Source organism: Sabethes cyaneus, chromosome 2 (genome assembly GCF_943734655.1).
Source record: "Sabethes cyaneus chromosome 2, idSabCyanKW18_F2, whole genome shotgun sequence".
In the NCBI taxonomy this organism is placed as follows: domain Eukaryota; kingdom Metazoa; phylum Arthropoda; class Insecta; order Diptera; family Culicidae; genus Sabethes; species Sabethes cyaneus.
The window spans coordinates 16,666,493-16,678,557 of NC_071354.1; positions in this window are offsets into that span (position 1 = coordinate 16,666,493).

Consider the following 12,065-nt stretch of genomic DNA (forward strand, 5'->3'; position numbering starts at 1 on the left):
ATGTATTGCTGTCCAACGTTACTGGGGAATTGCAATTCAGACATATTAAGGCGGAACCGAAAGTGGCTAACGTTATTGTGTTAGTGCGACAAACACTGTACTGTACATCTCATGTGTTCGTCAAAAACCTAAACGTTTATTTGAATATTGTATCAGTATTGGTAATATATGTCAAATAGCGGAGCTTGCAAACATAAACAGCTGATCCGCAGCCAACCGCACTGACTAGAAACATCCCGAAAAAGGGTTTTTTTTCTTTATCAAGACCTTCCGATTCAATCAAAATTAACAGCAGCAACTGAATAATGCATAGGATCACTAGGATGTTTAATTAATCTGCTGGTATCGGATTGCGCTTTTGATTCCTGCTTTTGCGTTTTGTTTGTTTGCTTCACTCTAAGCTCATTGATGCGGCGAAAGTTGAAAGCTCTTTAAAAGCTCATTGATGTGACGAAAGTTTGATACTGTGTTGCTGCTTTTTCCGAAATCGCTAGTTCAACGAAATATGTGCGTAACCAAATATCTATTAACTAATTCCAAATTACACATTGGTCGCTTTTATGAATACGTAATGATCGATATGTTCAGTTAAATTTATTTTCCATTAGCAATTATGTTTTGCTGAGCGTTTATTGATACACAGCAGATCGATAAATTGAATTACAAGTTTTAGGACATTATAACAGCGCTGGAAGCACTGATTACGTGGCGAAAGCGTGCTCTGCCAATACAGATGCATTTTTAAGGCGCAAAACAATACATGCTTCGAATGGTAGCCATTTATCCAGCCATCTTTGAGCCACTTTCGGTTTCCCCTTAAATGACTTGATATTGACTACTACGAGGACAATGCTCGAGGAGGACCTACGAGTGCTCAGAACGATCTTCGGTGGTGTACAGGAGAACGGAGTTTGGAGGCGGAGGATGAACCATGAACTCGCACAGCTCTATGGCGAACCCAATATCCAGAAGGTGGCTAAAGCTGAACGGTTACGATGGGCAGGGCATGTTGCAAGAATGCCGGACAACTACCCTGCAAAGATGGTGTTCGCCTAAAATCCGGTAAGAACAAGACGACCAGGAGCGCAGCGAGCAAGATGGTTAGTCCAGGTGGAGCGAGATCTGGTGGAGAGTGCTCGGTGTCCGAGGAATTGGAGAGCGGTAGCCCTGAACCGAGTTACATGGAGAAACTTTGTTCAACAGGCTTTGTCTTAGGACGGCAAGCCACCTAAGTAAGTAAGTAAGTATTGACTACTACGAAAGAAATACATAGCATCCAACTGATGCCATCCACCGACTTACATATCGTTACATACCACAGCACAGCAATAATCGATGGAAAGGTTCAGCTCCGTAATAAAATGAAAAAACTTGAAAAATGGGACGAACTAAAATTGATCCTGAAATGTCTTAGAATAAAACTTGCGGAGCAAGTCGTTGCAAACCATCGAAATGGCACCGAAAACCAGTGAAAAGCGACTAGCCACCCCATCCCGGTTGGCTTGTTACAACCAATTATAAGTGGTACTGTGCTCCAGTTTTTGGTAGGACACTGCGAAAGGGAAAGATCCCTACCACGCGTTGCTGCATTGGTCTACCTGGTGATAAGCATTTGAAACTGGCAGGTTATGCCACTCGTGACAACAAGACGACTAGAATCGTCCTATGTGCTAGATCATTTGCAGCTGGCCATCCGTAACGACAAACAATTGACCAAAGTTCTAAGTGACGTTGCCATTGCCGGAGATGGTCTATTGCCGAACGTTCAAACCATTTTGCTGGCACGGGAAAGCGAAAAGAAAGTCCAAATTCGTACCAGTATTTTATCAAGTTACCAAAAACTGACCTTTTCAAATCAAACATCGTTGTATAGGAAGATATTAAAGATGTTCTTTGCTCTACTGATCGTAATGAAACTTTTAGATTATGGACTAGCAGCACCCTTGAAGGTATGTCACAGAAATGGAAACTTCAGCAAGAATGAGTTAAATTTTTTCCTTTGACTTTCGTTTATTCGTTAATTGTGTTAAGCCGTTAAAAATTAGCAATGTTTCAACCACTCATCGAGCGAGGATTTCTAGTTGGACAATGCTTCATAATTTTGAATTTTTCTATAGCGCACACCAATAAATCAATAGTTTTCTTTATTGGAGACTAGCTGACCCGACAAACTTCGTATTGCCACAAATTAACCTGTGTTGTACATAAATCATGAATCTCGGATGATCTTTATCACAATCTCGAGTTTTGCAAGCCCCCCAGTGGGTGGCGCTTCCGACGGCGGGTCACCGGCAACACTCGCGACCGTCTCGTCCTGAATGATCTAGTGTTACTATAGATAGTTTTTGTGGTCTTGTATTGACTAATGTTTTATGGAAGAGTCTCGAATTTCTCGAGTTCGATTAGTTTTTGAGTTTCTCAAAAATTTCTGTTTTATTTGTATGAGAGTCCATATCCCCCTACCACAGGGGTGAGAGGTCTCTAACTATCGTAAAATAAATTCAAGACTCCAAAATCTCCCACATGCCAAATTTGGTTCCATTTGATTGATTAGTTCTCGAGATAGGAGGAAATTTGCATTTCATTTGTATGAAAGCCCACCCTCTTAAAGGGGAGATGGGCCATAACTCGCTTTCTAAAGAAGAGAGGGGTCTCAATTCACCTTAGAAAAAAATCTTGCGTCCAAAACCAATTACATGTCAAATTTGGTTCCATTTGCTTGATTAGTTCTTGAGTTATGAGGAAATTTGTTTTTCATTTGTATAGGAGCCCCCCCCCCCCTCTTAAAGTGGGGAAATCCATAGAAAATATACCATAGAAAATATTCTTGCCTACAAAAACACCTACATGATAAATTTGGTTCCATTTGCTTGATTAGTTCTAGAGTTATGAGGAAATTTGTATTTCGTTTGTATGAGAGCCCCCCCTCTTAAAAAGGTAAGGGGTCCTAATTCATCATAGAAAAAATGGTTGCCTCCAAAAACACCCACATGCCAAATATGGTTCCATTTGCTTGATTAGTTCTCGAATTATGAGGAAATTTGTATTTCATTTGTGTAGAAGCACCCCCTCTTAAAGTTGGAAGGGGTCCTAATTCACCATAGAAAATATTTTTGCCTCCAGAAACCTCCACATGCCAAATTTGGTTCTATTTGCTTGATTAGTTCTCGAGTTATGAGGAAATTTGAATTTCATTTGTATAGGAGCCCCCCCTCCTAAAGTGGGTAGGGGCCCCAATTCATCATAGAAAAAATTTTTGTCTCCAAAAACACCCACGTGCCAAATTTGGTTCCATTTGCTTGATTAGTTCTCGAGTTATGAGGAAATTTGTATTTCGTTTGTATAGGAGCCCCCCTCTTGAAGTTGGGAGGGGTCCTAATTCACCATAGAAAATATTCTTGCTCTCGAAAACTTTCACATGCCAAATTTGGTTTCATTTGCTTGATTAGCTCTCGAGTTATGAGGAAATTTGTATTTCATTTGTATAGGAGCCCCCCCTCCTAAAGTGAGGAAGGGTCCCAGTTCATCATAGAAAAAAATTTTGTCTCCAAAAACACCCACGTGTCAAATTTGGTTCCATTTGCTTGATTAGTTCTCGAGTTATGAGGAAATTTGTATTTCATTTGTATAGGAGCCCCCCCCCTCTTAAAGTGGGGAGGGGTTCTAATTCACCATATAAAATATTCATGCCCTAGAAAACTTTCACATGCCAAATTTGGTGCCATTTGCTTGATTAATTCTCGAGTTATGAGGAAATTTGCATTTCATTTGTATAGGAGCCCCCCTTCCTAAAGTGGAGAGGGGTCCCAATTCATCATAGAAAAAAATTTTGTCTCCAAAAACACCCACGTGCCAAATTTTGTTCCATTTGCTTGATTAGTTCTCGAGTTATGAGGAAATTTGTATTTCGTTTGTATATGAGCCCCCCCTCTTAAAGTGGGGAGGGGTCCTTATTCACCATAGAAAATATTCTTGCCCTCGAAAACTTTCACATGCCAAATTTTGTTCTATTTGCTTGATTAGTTCTTCAGTTATGAGGAAATTTGTATTTCATGTGTATAAGATCCCCCCCTCCTAAAACGGGGAGGGGTTCCAATTCATCATAGAAAAAAATTTTGTATCCAAAAACACCCACATGCCAAATTTGGTTCCATTTGCTTAATTACTTCTCGAGTTATGAGGAAAATTGTGTTTCTTTGGTACAGCAGCCCCCCCTCTTAAAGTGGGGAGGGGTCCTAATTTACTATAGAAAATATTCTTGCCCTCGAAAACCTTCACATGCTAAATTTGGTTCCATTTGCTTGATTAGTTCTTGAGTTATGAGGAAATTTGTATGGAAGCCCCCCCTTTTAAAGAGGAGAGGAGTTATAATTCCCCTTAAAAAGAGGGGAGGGGTCTCAATTTACCATAGAATAAATTCTTGTCACCGAAAACACCCACATGTCAAATTTTGTTCTATTTGCTTGATTAGTTGTCGAGTTATGCAGAAATTTGTGTTTCATTTGTATGGGAGCCCCCCCTCTTAGTGGGGGGAGGGGTTTCTAACCATCACTAAAACCTTTCCTGGCCCCTCTACACCTCCACAAAAAACCTCTACATGCATATTTTCATGTCGATTGGTTCAGTAGTTTTCGATTCTATAAGGAACATACGGATAGACAGACAGACAGACAGACAGAAATCCTTCTTTATAGGTATAGAAGATTATTGTAAATATCTCTGAAATCTTTTGAGAATTAAGCATAAGCATGTACAACATTTTCAGTTCGATGACATCTTTTCCAACCAATCACGAAGCGAAAAAAAATCAATTTTTAATAGGGCACACACAAGAATCTATAGTTTTCTTTTATTTTGGGTCAACGCGTAGAAGATTTTCCGATCGATTGGTGGAAAACTATTGAAAATCTCTAAGATATACTTGACCACTTTTCGAGTTGGATTTTTTGGAATGTCTCCCTATGGCCACTACATTCAACTAAGACAAAACTTTATTTAAATGTGAAAATTGAGGACCCCTTCGAGATAGGATTAAAGTTATAACACGCCTTTCCTCAATTTCCCATCTAAAATGCATTAGTATTTCGAACACTACATTCAGCCATTGCTATCCATTGTGTTAGATAATAATAGTGAACGGGAACGTTTCGGAAGATCATACACGCGGACTATCAATTTGTTAATTGCTTTTCGAGAGGGCTTGGTTAAAATAGTTTAAAATGGTGTGAACAATACTGACTAGGTAAAGTAGAATAAATATTAAAATGTTTACTACTTCCAAACAGGCGCAAGCTCCAGCTCTGGAGCCAATACCTTGCTACCGTGTTGAGTTAGAATCCCTCAATCCTCGTAGTCTGGAGCAGGTTATCTGGGACATAAAAAGGCATTGCAGATTGCAGAATCCTAGAATTCGTTGCAGGGTTAGTCATTATTTATTACTTTAGGACTTTCTCTACATGCATAATCTATCATAAATTTTAGTCACAGCTTAGATCGCCACTTTTAAACGACAGTGCTGCACAAGGTGGTCAGGTAAGATTTTTGCATTGTAACATTCATCGAACATGAAAACTATTAACCAGTAATAGGCGCCTAGGTTCTTGAGTTGTTTTCTCTTGCAAATCATTCCCAACTGATAATACAAAATGGTCAAATACTTCAATTCGCATAATCATTGATTCTTTAGTCATGTAAATAGGTTGTTAAACTCAGTTGTAAATCTTCATTTTCCGTATTGCTCAGCTTCCAACCTGAATGCTCATTATCTTTATTTGACCTTCAAGGCTTATAGAAGGATAACAACAATTTTGTTATACATTATTATCCATTATAAGAATTTTGGTAGTATTACATGGAAAGCAACCAGTAACGGTGACGTTTTCGTGTTGTAAACTGTATGAAGGACTCCTGTTTCCCCAGAATATTTTACAATCATAGAACAGGAGATAAACAGGTCAAGCTAAAACAACTCTTAGCAATGCGAGGGCCCTTTATTCCGTTATTCGGAATATGGCATAGTGAATCGGTCCATTACTTGTTAAATAAACCCAATACATATTCAATCTGAAAGTTACTCATTTATATATTTTTTTCGTTTAATCAGTAGCGCATATACAAAGCCCTCATCAAAGTGCCTGTCTTTCCCGGAATAGAACAATTCGCTCCTTCGTTCTACCAATTTGGGAATGTAGAAGTAACAATGGCAATTCTCTCTCCCCAACAACAGCAGCAACGGCACATCAATGCGGTCTTTGCAAACGATCTGGCTGGCTAGTTTATACATATTAACATATCCATTGTCTGAAGATGTATACGGATACACTTTTGGTTTAGAAAAGAGATCAGATCTTTTGTGGAAAACAAACGTATTTTAATAAAATCCTTTCTAAAAATAATACTAAAGAAGCCTTCTCAACTTTTTATAGAACATCTCCGAATTATTCAAATCATTTTAAAATTTTCCCGCAATATGCCAAATGAATTTTTTTTTTCAATTTCTTTTAGAAAGTATCTGAAAATGGCGTACATAAACGGCGACGCTTCCCACGTGTAACAGGCAGGATGCGCTCAACTAATCGAAATATCCATACCTTCAAATTTTACAGTTTAACAGTTTAAAGAACCCGACCATCTCTAGTTTCAGTGCAGCACAAATACAGCAGCAAATTGATAATACTAAAAAATACTACACGTCTAGTCGTGCATGGAAACACCGGCGAAGACTGTGCCGTTCCGAAGTCTATATGAACAACGATACCAGTTATTCTGGCATTCCTTGTAGGTGAATGTGTATTAGAAACCTGCCGTAAGACTGATCGCAAGGAAAAGTGTCGTATATCGTTAAATTTTCATCACCAGAGTCAGTACATTTGACATTTCTGATTTCATTGTTAACAGGCGAAAAAACTTGAAAAAAATATCAAATGTCTGCAACGTATCTAGCTTTCCATGAACGAGAATGGTGGACAGCGCCAGCATGCTTTCGACCAATTTTGACCTGTACGAAATGTCAAACTCGACTGAATTCCGCCTGAAAGAAATACGGCCTAAATTCATTAATTGAGTCACGGCTGCACTCCAACTAATTGGGCCGACTGACTTACTCACTTTACTTATGTGGGATGAAATCAGAGATCTCCACTGCCGATGATTACTCGCCATGGTCTGTACCTGTCGCCAGGAAAGGTTCTCATCCGCAGCCCGGATGTCGTTAGCTAAACTGCGTCGCCATGAGCTGCCGGGACTGCATCTTTTACGCTGTCCTTGCGGATTTCAGTCGAATGCTTGTCTGCAGATCTGATCGTTTGCTCCTTTCCTCAAGGTGTGGCCGATCAACTTCCACCTACGTTCACGAATTTCTGTTTCTATCAACTATTGATGACATCGACGATGGACTTCCTCATTGGATATCCAGTTGTCAGGCGACCAGGCACGAATGATATATCGCAAGCAACAATTAAAAAATACCTGCAGTTTTTGCGTTATCTCCGCTGAGACGCACCACGTTTCGCCGGCTTACAGCCGTACGGATTTACCGTTTGAATTAAAAATTCGGGTTTTCGTATGTAAAGCGATCTGGTTTGAGCGCCATAATGCACGGCAGTAATTGGAAAAAAAGTCGGCTCTGTAAAGACGCCGTTGTGCAAAACCTTGCCCGAGAACGCCTCGTACTGAGCCTCGATGACATGGACTAGCTAATCTGGAACACTTCTACGCCAAAGTGCGCCCCAGATGTTTTCGTGGTTGAGTCGGTCGAATGCCTTTTCAAAGTCTACGAACACCAGCAGAAGATAGTTCTAGAATTCGTTGATTTACTCCAATACAATGCGGAGCGTTGTGATATGGTCATGTGATATCATGTGTACATGATCGGCCAACACGGAATCTAGCTTGCTGCCGCCGGAGAGTAGCGTCGATCTTCTCCTGTATCTGGTTGAGGACTACCTTATAGAGTATTTAGTGTACTGGACACACCTTGCACACGAAGTGTTCCTAGCCATAGAATACATTGGATAGACCAGTTACCGCATTCAGGGTCTTTTTAGGGACTTTGACCAATGTGACCCGCATCCAGTGCACCAGAGAAGTTGCTGTTTCCTATATAATACTGAAAACCTGATGCATCATCTGGGCTGACAAAGATAGGTCAGCTTTAAGTATCTCAGCTGAAATACAGTCTGTCCCTGGCGCTCTATTGGATTTCATTCACTTGATGGCTGCTTCAATTTCATCCAGCGATGGCGCCTTCGAGTTGACGCGAGTTCGGCGAACGGTAGGCGTCATACGCTGCTGGTTCTGTTGGTCTCTGACATTTGAAACTCGGAAGAGTTGTTCAACGTGTCCAGTTCATCGCATAATCTGAACTGTACAGTCAGCTGATCAGCTTTGTCCTTTAGCGGCATCTTTGTATTCATCCTAGCACCACTAAGGCGGAAAGAAATATCGTACAGCAAACGGATATCACCATTGGTGGCGGCGATTTCCCCTTGTTCGACTATGGAGTTAGTGCAGGCTCTCTTGTTCCACCTACAAGCTCGTTTAACAGCCCTCTCCGCCCTCGGCGTATCGTTGGCGAGTAGCTGTCTTAGCCGATCTGGTTCGCACTCGCTGATTAATACCAGCTTTCACCTCTCTCCGCTCATCGATCTTCCTCCAAGTTTCATTCGATATCCACTCCGTCTGTTCGCTGCGCGCTTTGCCGAGGGTTTCATCACTGGTCGTGATGAAGGCGTTCTTGACGCCGGTCCATTGCTCTTTAATGGTTCCACCAGGTGGCAACTCCGAGGCTCGGGATTCAAGTTGTTCGACAAAGGCCCTTTTCACCTTAGTATCCTCCAATCAGAGGACGTCGAAACAACACCCTACTTTCTCCTCCCGTCGTTGGATACGTGCATCGCGTAAACGTATCCCAGCTAAACTCTGGGGAAAGCGCGATCCACCAATGACCATGTTGTTATTACCACAAAATTCTGTAAACAGCTCCCCGTATTCGCTGTCGCTCATCGCTCCTCCTAGACCGTGGCGTCCCATGACGCGTTCAAGGTCCGCGTTGTTTGAGTCAATCTTCGCGTTGAAGACCCACAAGTGGACTTGAATGTCCCCCTCTAGGATTTTCTCAACCACGTTGTTCAGCTGGCTGTAGAAACTCTCCTTCTCCTGCAGCTCGGTAGCATCTGCCCGCGCATAACACTGGACTGCAATAAGGTTTCTAACCCGAGTTCACTTTTCATCAGGACCGCAAGTATCCCTGGGCTTGGCAGGAATCTTAACTTAACTGCTCTTTCTCGAGCAGCCTTTTTTTGACTTGCCCAGACGATTTCTTGTATTCGCCAGTAACCGGCAAGCAGACCTTGCTCAGCCCCAGGATATCAAGCTTCAGGCGGCCAGCTTCCCCAACAAGTTTAGCCAAGTTGCCCTGCTGGACAAGGGTCAGTATATTCCATGTTCCGATTCGTATCCTCGTTTTCATGCTAAATGTCGTTGCCAATAATCTAGACCGATTTCTTCTTGAATTTTCAGTAACGTAGAATTTTCGAATACAGTAGGTTGTTAGCCGAAGGCCCCTATTCCGCTGCCCGGGCTGCCATCTCAGGGTGGGCGGGAGCCACTGTGCCACGTCCCTGTTTGCGTACGACAACCGAGGCTGTGTCAACAGCTATACATAATTTGGACACTTCCATTTTATTTTACTGTAAGTATCCAAATTATGTACAGCTGTTGATGGGGTCCAATACGTTGATACGGGTTGATACGTTGGTTGCCCTAGTAAGTGGACAATAGTTATAAATTTGTACTTTTCAAAAGGACGTATTTAGAAATGTGATTATTTTTTTAAAATTATGTATCAAAACTACTTATTTGATCAAATGGCGTCAAAAGAAAAGTTGTGGGAATTTAGGCGTATTTTCAGAAAAAAAATTAATTCTCTCAAAATATCCCTTCCTATTTGCCTTATTGTTTTTAAAGGTAGCTTAAATTATGCCCTAAAATCTGACGAAGACCTACTTTCTGATATAATTTGAAAACTTTTGTAATTTGTATTTTTTTAAATAACAGAATCAAATTCCTTACGCATCATTTTGAACAAAATTCTTATATAAACTGTTTCGTAGGCCCAGCCGTTCTCAAGTTAGGCCATTGCAAATCATTTTAAAAGTTTTTGTCACCACCCCCACCCCCCTTCCCCTGGGAAATTCATTAGAAAAATCGGGGGGCAAAAAAATAATTTGTAGGATATGAGTTAATTTTTTTTTCTAAAATCAATTGTCTGTAAGCTCTACAGCCTAAAAAACTAGAAAAATGAGTGTACGAGTTGAGTTAACGCTTCTAGCATGAAATAGAAATGGAAATTCAAACAGCGGAATTTCCGAAAATCGGCCAAAAAAATTTTCTTTTGCTTTTGTCTTTATTTCGTAGACTTTTGCATGGAAATTAACAACGTATATATTAATAGCAAGAATAGATTTGGTTTTCACGTTTAAACTTAAAATAAAAATGCCTAAAATCGATATTTTTTTGCTCGATTAAAAACTTCTCTTTGTTTTTTTTTTCGCCCCCCCTCCCCTTTAGTGGCCCAACACCAGAGGGACAAAAACTTTTTAAAATATTTGTAATGGCTTAACTTTGCAAACATTTGAAAGTAATAAAAAAATCGTGTGCAAAGTTTTTGCGCAGAATTGATTTGAAAGTGGTTTCTTTTAACAAATCATTATTTTCGCAACCAGTAAGAAATAGATAGTTACTATATGCAGCAAAGTTGCTTATTTTAGTGTGCTTATTTTTTGTGACGAAACCATTTTTTTTTTTTTGGTGCATTTAAAAAAACAAAAATTTGTGTCACCTTATTAGGCGGATTCACGGTCACCCCAATAGTGTAAGAAAACGTGCTATATTCTATTAGTAAACTGCTCTAAAGAAACGCCCCTTGAAAAATTACATATTTTTGAGGTTTGTTCCCGCTGATTCATATAAGAAAAGTGTTCTTGAATAAATTTCATCAATCATTTTTAAATATCTTTTGACTAGTAAACCCGCCCAGTTAGCTTCGAGGTACGATGGTGGTCTAACAAGCCATTCGTCGTATGTTCGAATCTCGGCTAGGCGGTGCTTGCTAGATAGAGTCGTAATTTTCTTGTACTCTAACAGCTGGCTGCGGAGTCTGTCGATAAAGACGGGTAATGTCTAAAGACGGTATAAACCCATGGCTTTGCTTTTTTTTGACTGGTAAAACTAATTCTTGTGAAATTTTGCAGATATATTCACCGTGTCAAACCTCTCGTTTGATACTAAAATAATTGAAACTAGATAAATTATCTTAGTTAAAATCACTATAAATTATTGTTAATTTTGATGTGTTGTGCACGATTGCTCATAACCTTCAAATTAAACGTCCAATCAAGAGACAATTCAATAGTAATAACCCAAGTAACACACAAAACAAGTTAGAAAATAATATTCGTGGAAATTAGTCGCTTAAGCGTACTATAAACGTACTTTGAAAACATATGTCGTTATTATTAAGGTTTTGAGATGTTTTGGGATAACATGAATTTATTTGACAGCTCATATCTAATGTATAATGTTTGTTTTGTCAACATGTCAACACGAAGTTTTTATTACGTCACCATTACTAAATTTAAACTACTGGAAGAACAAGTTGTAGCTTATGCTATAATAACGTTTTAAATTGGTATGAAATAACCTGATACATACTTCTTTCAATTCTTGTTTCATTAGACTTAAGTTTTTTGCGCTTTTCAGGTAATAGAGAAGTTCTGATATATGTAATATTATACTATTCGATAACAAGCTGTGTTGCTTGGGAAGGCTATATTACCTTTCAAATGAAACTAATAGCGCATAAATCGGTTTGGCCATCTCTGAGAAACAAGCGATCATTTGTACCTAGTCAAAACAGGTTTTTTAAGGCTAAATTTTAAACTACTTGTCCGTTTTCAATAAAACTTGGTAAAATGTTTAGTATAATAGCAAGAGCTTTCATTTGGTACTAAGATCAATGAAATCGGTTGTATGGTTTCGGAGAAAACCGTGTCAAGTAGTTTTCA